The sequence below is a fragment of the Watersipora subatra genome, chromosome 6 (genome assembly GCF_963576615.1).
Source record: "Watersipora subatra chromosome 6, tzWatSuba1.1, whole genome shotgun sequence".
Classification (NCBI taxonomy): Eukaryota; Metazoa; Bryozoa; class Gymnolaemata; order Cheilostomatida; family Watersiporidae; genus Watersipora; species Watersipora subatra.
The window spans coordinates 40,078,597-40,088,937 of NC_088713.1; the positions used below are offsets into that span (position 1 = coordinate 40,078,597).

General features: G+C 35.2%; 1 long non-coding RNA gene across 1 annotated transcript; it reads left to right on the plus strand.

Moving 5' to 3' along the window:
* The first annotated feature begins 254 nt into the window (after window positions 1-254).
* LOC137397917 (uncharacterized) lies at window positions 255-9,772 on the plus strand. Its single transcript, XR_010978928.1, has 3 exons — window positions 255-275; window positions 5,281-5,491; window positions 9,611-9,772. It is a non-coding gene; the product is annotated as an uncharacterized lncRNA (long non-coding RNA).
* The last annotated feature ends 569 nt before the right edge of the window (window positions 9,773-10,341 follow it).

The following is a 10,341-nucleotide window of genomic DNA, read 5'->3' on the forward strand; positions in this document are numbered from 1 at the left end:
AAATGTTGTTATTTAGAAAGCAAACTTTCAAATAATACTTTATGATTTTTATAAGAAAAGCAGCAGCCAAAATATGCTCTTAGGTTGTGTTTTTTACTATCACCTGATTGGTTGTGTTGCCGCAAACAATTCTAGTGATTACTAGTGCATTACTAATGCATTTACATTGTACTAATTATGGCACTAATAATTATACTAATGCATTACTACTGTTTTGTAGCTCCGTACAGATGATGAGACCAGGAACGGTACATCGGCAATTATGTTTAGAAAAGGTAAGACAACTTCATAGGCGGCTTAATACAGTTTGTTGTTTAACCCCAACGTACTGTTCAATAAACAGGATACTTAAACACAAAAATGAGTATTTTTATTATAATTGATTTAAGTAATTGTAATTGTGTACCAACACTAAAAGCAAATTTTTCAAGCCTAGCAATATCATTTTGTATAGAAAATTTATAACAAGTGAAAATGTCTCGGATTAATGTTTTTTATAAATACTCTCTTCATAGTGATAGCTAGTTTGGGAATCGCGTTAAAGTAACCATAATCCAGTAGTTTAGTGTTTAACACTCTAAACAATGAAATGACAGGTTAATTGTTCAAGATCTTAAACATGGTGTTTTTATTGGCTCTTGTAGTAAGGGGAATGATCGTTGACGAAAACTTCTTAAATAGGCCTTTGGAAAATAATACTTAAGGCAATTGTGACCTAAGTCAATTAGAGTAGATCATGAGATCCGGAAACCCAGCCTATTGCACAATATGCTTCGCTCACATTTTTGAAAATAAAAATGTACAGCAGTGTGTTAAATCTTTTATACCTTACTACACTGCATAAAATACCACATACAGTACCCATTTTATAAGCCACAACAAAAGCATCTGCATAAGATTATCCGGTGCAGAAGAAAACGGGGCGAGATTTTCGGAAACTTTTGAATTGGACTCAAAAATGCCTCAAATAACCTGCTTGAGTTTCACTTTGTACAGAAACTGAGATTGAATAATACAGCCTATAGTACAACTGACAAGATTTCCTTGAAGTTTGGTGAATAGTTTAGATAATTCCCTTTGTCAGAGAAGTTAGCTAAACTTGCGGGGGAATTTTCTCGAATCAAATACTCGTCACAAGAAATTTGGTATTGGAGACCGGCAAAACAACATCTCGTTGCTGACAATAAGCCTGTTGATGCGTAATTAGAGCAGTGGACCGGTGGAAAGGACATCTTCTTCTGATATGAATAAATTTGTTTTTGAAATGTAGCTGAAAGAGCGTACCGCGTTTCCATGTTTTATATATTTTAATAACTTTCGCTGCTCGCTAACGCTGCACCAGACAAAAATGTAGATAGGTTTTACTTACAAGGTTTAGCCTATCTATGCACGTATTACACTTATAACATGTATTCATGCACTAACCAGTATTTCTTAACCCTCTGAGGCCCCATGTTGCACTGGTGCAACATGATTTTCAAAACTAGATAGAGCAACTACAGTTGCTTTATAACCAAAGATCTTTCTCAAGTGGCTTCTTACATATCTTCATGCAACCCCCAACCTAAATTTGATTGGCTTTCATGTTTGTGATGTCATCACAGAACTCTAGAACATTCCATGGCATTGACTGTTGGCCACATGTGAAGAGAGCAACTTTTTAGGCAAGGATTTCTAGCTCATTGAGGTATGTTGGAATAACACATTTTCTGTGCTTACTACTAGGTTGACCACACTTGTACACACATAAAAAGAATTTGAGAAATAATTTGTTTTCTGATATCTATATGAGCTCAAAGTTTCTTGTGCAGTAGTGCAACATTGGGCTCTGCATAGCTAAGCTGCAAGCCAAGTGATTAGTATAGTATGTTTTAATTGACCATTGTTAGGGCTAATGCTCATGATACTTGTTGATGTGTATAATATTTACTGCAGTAAGGATGGTAGTAGACACACACTGACTACCATTGAAGTAATATCACCAAGTAACGTGTACATACACTGCTACCATTATTACTACTGCTATAACTATACTCATTTACTACCAAAGCAAATTGGTATTTCAGAATGATACGAAATCATGCAATTGCTACTCCAGATTTAGCATGATAGTTAGGTGTACAGATTTCCTGTTGGGCAATTTTTATTTGTTATAAAAATAATATTGCAAAATAGACTGTCTTAGTTTGTAGATACAAAATGCCTTCAAAGCCATCAACTTCATATGACAATAGCAATCGCCTTCGCATAAGAAACAGAGTTGATGTGACAAATTTGCTAGATGTTTTGACTGGCAATGAAAGTGATGTGGGGGAAGATGCAGATAGTGATGAAGATGATGATTGGGAAAATACAGGAGCTATGGTTCAAGTATGTTGATTTTATGTTTCAACACATTTTATAATATTTCCGATACTGGTGTATATGCAATTGAAAATTGCATTGTTCAGTCCAATTATGTCGTCTGTTCTTTTGCTAAACATGCCATTTTTTTTCTAGATGTCCTACGGCAGTGAAAGCAGTGATGAGGATGTTCCACTGGCGGAGATAGCGCAGCCATCAACAGCACAATGCAGTAGACAAAAAGTCTACAGGTGGAGACAAAAAGAATTCACTCCAAAGGACAGCACATATCTTGGCCGAGAGTTACAACCTCCTACAGATATGGCAATGAAGTCTCCACTACAGTATTTTAAAGCATTTGTTACAGACAGCATGGTGAATAACATTGTTCATAACACCAACCTTTACAGCACTCAGAAAACTGGAAAGTCAGCAAATACAACTGTAAAGGAAATTGAGCAGATGATGGGGATGTACTTTCGCATGGGCCTTGTGAAAATGAGTGGTATTCGCCAGTACTGGGAGAGTGGTACAGCCTACCCACCAGTTTCTACTGTGATGAGCAAAAACCGTTTCAAGTTTTTAGTTGCAAATTTGCACTTTGTAGACAATCTGCAATTTTCAGATGATGAGAAAAAGAAAGACAAGCTCTGGAAAATTCGACCATGGATAGATGCCATACGGAACCGATGTCTGCAGATAGAACCCGAAGAATGTCACTCTATAGATGAAATGATGTGTCAATACACTGGAAAGACCAGCCCTTGCCGACAGTACATAAAGAGTAAGCCACATCCATGGGGCTTCAAGATCTGGGGTCGAGCAAGTGTCAGTGGCATTTTGCATGACTTTGAAGTATACCAAGGTGGTGATGGTAAGCGGACGGAGTTGGGCCAAGGAGCTGATGTTGTACTCAAGCTAACGTCTACTCTACAAGAAAACTGGAGATACAAAATCTTTGGTGACAACTTGTTCACCAGTCTTCCCCTTATCTCCGAGCTAAATAAAAAAGGGATGTTTTATACAGGTACTGTTCGTACCAATAGGGTTCCAAAATGCAATCTACAAGATGAAAAAGTCCTCAAACGAAAAGGCAGAGGGTCTTATGATAGCTATGTGGAGGAAGTCAACAATGTGGTTGCTGTCAGATGGTATGACAACAAAGCCGTCACCCTTCTCTCGTCATTGACTGGTGTACAGCCCCTTGCTCAAGCCAAACGGTGGGACAAGCCATCAAAAGAGCATCGTTTCTACAACATGCCTGCTATTATACAATCATATAACAAAAATATGGGAGGTATTGATTTGTTGGATTCATTTTTAGCAAAGTATCGTTTTGCCATGAAGAGCCGGCGATGGTATCTCTACCTGTATTGGCATTTTTTGATGGTAGCAGTAATCAATGCTTGGAATGTCTACAGGCGTGATAGTCGCCTTCTCAAGCTACCAAAAAGTGAAATGCTAAATAGAAGAAAATTCCAAGCTGAGGTTGCTGACAGTCTCATCCTTGTGAATGCTGCTGCCAAACGAGGGCGACCATCTGCAGCAGGTGATACTAGTCCGTGTCCAACACCAGCTAGGAAAATTCGAAGAGGCCCGTGTGATGAAGTTCGCTATGACAATTTTGCTCATTGGCCAATAAAGCTTCAAAAGCGAGGCCGCTGCAAGCTTTGTGAGAGAACGACTACTACTAGTTGTGAAAAATGTACAATAAATCTCTGCTTTCTTGATGAACGGAATTGTTTTCGTGCCTATCATTGCAAGTAAATGGAGAGCTATATTTACTTTGGAACAGTGGATATTGCTCCAGTATTTAGTCCATTTATACCAAATGTGACGTGAAACTTAAGTAATGTAAACTTATTTGCTTGTGTTATATATACATGTATTATATAAATAAAAATAAATTATATATAATATATATGTTATATATATGTATATTTACCATTTATTCATTAAAAATAAATTTATGTTACTGACGCAAAGTCTTCATAACACTGTTGCCTATTGTACCTTATTGTACCTTATTACCTTAATGTAGATAGCATTAAAGCCCAATGTTGCGTGAGTGCAACATTTAATATCTCAGGTCAAGGTCGTTGTAGAAAATAAAAAATTTAGGAAAACACTCATACACATATCTTAAGACTGTCCAAAAAGTTTGAAAATTTTCATTGCATATCTTCTATGTCTGGGCCTCAGGGGGTTAACAGTAACTAATTCATACTGAAACAATTGTTCTTTATTGGGTCTAGACTTATGCTCAAGGCTAGTGTTATAGTTGAAAGGCATTGATAACTGACTAGAGAACTGTTTTAAACTTTTTTATAAATTTGTTGCACATTATAACTGAGATTTTATTCAAGATAAGACCGGTATTGTTTTTTTATCTAGATGTGCTGCCTGTGTGACTTTTGCTGCTTGTGTAACCCAACTACTTTATTTAATTAAAATAACATAATGAATAAAGTCAAAAGTAAATAATAACATTATTTACTTTAGACTTGACAGCCCAAAATTTGTCTGAGAATAAAAAACAGCAAATTCATCAAATTATAGAACAAAAACAACTTGATTGGAAAAAACCCAAATTTGGGCATAGACATGTTTGCATGTCTATTTTTAGTGTGTGGAAAGTGTGTGTGCGAGTGTGCGTGTGTGTGTGCGTGCGTGTGCCTGCGTGTGAAATGTGTGTGCGTACTTGCATGTGTGTAAATGCTTAGCGTGTGTGCTTGCGTCTGCGCGAGTGTGTCTACACATATGTGTGTACGTTTGTAAATGTCCGCATGTAGGTCAGTCTGAACTAACATTATCTGTTTCCAGATTGTTTGCTATTTTAACCAAACTTCTGAATCTGAAACCAACAATCTAAACTTCACCCACATATGGTGTATGCTTTGTAAGTCACTCAATTTATGAACATAGAAAATATTTCAGGAACCAAATTTAAGTGGGAGACTACAACCATGCTACTTTGAGGAACATCTGAATACATGGAGTCTAAATGTCTCTGCGTGATAGACTTGTTTCCTGTTTCCTGTGAACAAACTCGATGACAACAAACTCTTCCTCTCTCCGAGAGTGATCAACACCCCTTACAGATTTGATGCTTTGCAAGACACTTAAGAAAACCTGGAAACTGTTCCCAGTAAGAGTTTTTACTTACTTGTTAAATCAAATATGAACTTACACTTTGGTTTAATTAATTGGCAGTAGCGCACTGGCAGAGCGGAATGTTGCAGGATCAAACCCTCTGTGACGCAATCTTTTTCCCAACCTGCAACAGTAGCTTTGGACAGACATGGGACTTATTATAGTAATGGTTCTCAGCTTAAGCAGGACTTTTCTGACAAGAAGCAGTATGACATTGGTTTCTTTATAGCGACATGATAACACAAGAAAATATTGGATTCATTAAAAAAGCATCTGCATGTGTATCAGTTTTTCATACTTAAAGTCTTAATAATTAACTTTTAAACAATGTCAGTAAATTTTAACATAAAAATATCGGTATTTTTCCAATGTTGGCATCTTTTGGATTTTTAGGTGATCTGATAGCCTGGTTGTTTCAAAATTAAAATCAACCAAACTTGATCGTGGTTAAAATGCCCAAAAACAATCGTAAATGGTAGAAAACCACTGATAATTTCTTGAAAATCGACTAAAACTTGGTGTGAGTTCCTATTTAAGTACCAGTCTTGTTACTTGGATTAACCAGCTCAGGTGTTATAAAGTTTAGCATGATCATATGATATATTTTAGCTGGTTATTTAGCTATAAACATTTCCAAATCTATCCAACTGAAGCAAAAGTATGAAAAATATTATACCATACACGATTTTACCTTCAAACATTTAGTTTACTCACAACCACCTTGACTAAACATTCTTCGTTGACTTCTTTGTTCAGGAATTAACCATTAACATTTGGGATATCAACCTGTCATACTCCCTGCTTCCCTAAACATTTTCCTACCAAAATTTTATAATTACTAATATACTTTGGGCCTGGAGTGATGTGAGCAACTGGCAGGTGTAATAATTGAATGTACAGTTATTCTGGAATGCCATAGGGTCATGGATTGGCTCAGTCGTTAGTGTCAATCCTTTATGCTAAATGTTGCTTGTTTGAATCTAGCATAATGCTATGTTTTTTCTAAACTTCTGCAGTGACAGGCTTCAACTTCTAGCCAGTAGCTTTAACTAGAGGTTGGAGCAATTGGTTAAGTGGTTGGCATATCTATGTACAAAGCTGATGACTGGGATTTCCAATCCTGCACGATGCAATCTTGCTATATAAAACTGCAGCTTCAGACAGACAGACGGACAGACAGACATGACTTTATCGTAGTAAACATTGAGTACATAGTTATTCTCTGAACTTCAATGGCCCTCCTATGATCTTATATGGTATTTGAGTCTGCCAGGGTGTGAGTATTTTCTGTAATAGGAGTGTGTATCTCCTTCTGTCTGTCAGAAGGCACCAGATGTAAAATATTCTCTCCCACATAACTTGACCACATTATATTCGGCTTAGTAACAAAACACTCTAACACCCAGACTAATTAACCACCTAAACACTATGAAATATATATGAGTGTGCAAGTCTTGTTGTCTATGCTTTATCAGCTCACCTTATGAGCTGTCACAAATCACTCACTTACGAAACATTTTGTATACTATTTTAAACTGTTGCAATATTAACTCTAACTAATTAACCATTTTCGAAAATATAATTTTTCTTAAAGTTATATTATTTAATAATGCATTTAGAAAGAATAATATCTTTCCACAGTTTTGAAATAGTATGTAGATCTGTGTCTATTGTTACACTAACTGAATGTAAAGTAATTATCTTTCCGAAGCCACCATTGTCAACTTTGCATTTTTTGCTCTATGCATTTATGGACTGCAATTTTTCTAATCTATTATTCTGTATTTTAGTTCTTGGAACTCCAAAGGATGTCTGCCCATTGTATTTTTACATGAAATCTCAGTTGGTAAAATTGTAGTTATTTTCATTTACTACGGTAACTGTATTTCCGTGTATGAAATTCCTTTGTATCCCTGGAAAGTTACAAAAATCAGTTATTATGAAGTTAATCACACGAAAGTTTCTTTAATATGTTGCAGATGACTTTTACTTAGCAAAAGTAAAATACCAATTTTTAAAGTTTTTTACAAATAACTGTTAGCAACCAGCAATTTTAAATAATTTAATATTGCAAGTTTTCTTCCAATCTCTGATCTTTTGTAGTTGCTTTCTCATAGACAAGGCAACTACTAATTTTATAGTAACCTAACTCAGCTAGAGGTTATATTAATCAGGAGAAGATAAGTCTAATTTTCTTTCTGAATTGTAATAGTTAGATTTTAATAATAATAGGAATCGAAAATTAGAAAAACTCATCTAATTATAAGTGTGCATTAATTTGGTTGTAAATGTAGAAACTTAATTTAAATTTAGGTTGGTCGGTCTTTTACATTAAATGTAAAAGACCGACACACCTGAATTTAAATTATTTACAAATTAACTTATAAATTATAAAACAAATTTTGTTTTATAATTTAAAAAAATATTTCTTATGCAATCACGTTAAGCAGGGTGGTCTAGCTGGAACCTCTACGTTTGCTACAGGGTTGCTATTGGAACTTATGAGTTTTTTTAGCAATATCAGACAAAATGAAAACATAAAACAATTTCAAGGTAATTCCTGTGAATTAGAGTCTACTGAGTCTAACTGCGTATTACTGATTCAGTTTAGACAAGAAACTGAAATGTCAGACTGTATGTTTTGTTTGGCTTGTAGTGGGACATGATTGGACAGCGAGTTGAAAACATAGAAAATATGATGCTGAGCAGATATTTTATATTGGTTCTTTACGCTGACGACATGCGATTTGGGAACTTCTTGGTTTTTTTTAGTACATGTGAAGGATAAAGGACCAGACACACGTTCACCTCATTTATTATGAAGACCTCATTTTGGTAAGTATGATCTGCTAAAGAGTGTTATTGTATTCACTTTTAGCTGATTAAAGCCAACTTCATGCTGGTGCTACTAGTAAGCAATGCTAACTCTATGGAAGAAGATAAGATAACTCCAGTGTGCTATTTTTTTTGTGAAACTTAATGAGTGTTCTTGATAACTTTGATGCGCAAAATAGTTTTCATGGTATTTGCTTAAATCTGATTAAGACTAACTTTGTGTTGGTGCTATTAGTAGGCAGTGCTAACTCAATGGAACAAGACAAGATAACTCCAAGATGTTACTCGTTTTTAAAACTGAGTGGTTTCTGAATGTCTGATTTGCTAGCGATTGTTGATTTGTATTTGCTTAGATCTGATTAAGACTAACTGTGTGCTGGTTTTGCTAGAAAGCATTGCTAACTCTATGAAAAAAGAGAGGTAACTCTAATGCGCTATTACTTTGGAAAAGTTCCTGATGATGTGGGGAACATAGAATTAACTTAAAACGTGGAAACTATAAGTGTCTTTGCTATTTGTTATGTTTAGTTTTTGTGCGGTGCATGAGCTAGAAAACCAAAGCATACACAATGAGTTTTTATGCTTCAAATGTATTGGGAGTTGCTTTTGTTCCGAATCCTAGAAATGGTAAAATCCAAAAGGATTCGAGTGTATTTTGCCTTGCTAAATTAGTGTAAACATCGTCAACATAAATTTGTAGAAACGCTGACTGTTGATTGATCTGAATTGATAATATTTAGCAAAGCTATTGCCAGTGGAGGTTTAACAAAGCAGCACTACAATCAATTTCAATCAGAAATCCTGGCTTAGTTAGTACAACTAATTGAAGAAATGAATTTAAAACTGGCCCTGACCAAAAAGTGAGCCTATTCTAAAACAAGTTTCATTGTTAAGGATGCATTGTGAACTGTTGAAATAGTTATATCGTGCAACTCTGGTTCATTAAAATTATCATGCAAAGTTGGCAGCAGTGGGCAATGCCGAACCCACTTGACACATGGAAGCACAGTGATAGTCTTGGAGTTATGAGTGCTCAGAGAACAAGCAGACATGAGAATTTTGACCAAAAACATGACCATTGCATTTGATATAAAAAAGTTTTTCTCATCTCCATTAAAGAATTTTTGTAAAATTTAAATAACCATGGGAATGCATCTTTTCCAAGGCAAAGTGGTTTTCAAATTTCATTCAAATGCATTTCTTTCAGAGAAGAATGGTTTTGTCAGGTCATTAGAGCATTCTCCAATAGCGATTGTGAGATAGTTCTATGTGTTTGTAGAATCCGATAGGAGAAATCCAAAGGCTAAATAAATTCATGGGCACCAACAGATCTCCAGAACTAGTTTAAGAGATTGATGAAGCTACCAGCTTCTCTAAGATGAAACAAGGAAATCCTACCCAAGGACATAATACCAAGGCTTTTCTGGATGTTGCAAGTTTAAACAAGTATGGGAATGTTACCTTAGCAACGCAGCTTGAAAACTACTTTTAAGACTATGTTGATTTTTATGTAGAGTATATGAGGAAACAACTCCTTTAGCAATTTTTCATTTAATCTCCATTGTTTACTGGCACCAACAGAGTTATAAACAATAAAGTTTATAAATTACAACTACAGAAAGAATTTAAATTGTGCTTATTTAGAAAACAAACTTTATATTTTATGAATTTTATAAGAACAGCCACAGCCAGTGTGTGCTTTTAGGTTGTGTTTTCACTATTACTTGATTTGTTGTGTTGCCACCAAAAGTTCTTTAATTGGGAAGCTCTGCATTGACATTTTGGTGTGTCTGGATTACATGTACATGTACAAATCATTGCACTCATTGTACTTATACATTAGTACTGTTTTGTAGTTTTATACAGATGAGAAGACCATAAAAGTCACATCAGCACTTATGTATAGGAAAGGTAAGACAACTTTATAGGCCGCTTGATACAATCTGGTTTTTAAACCCCACCCTATTGTTTAAAAAACAAGATATTTAAACACAAAAATTAGTCTTTCTA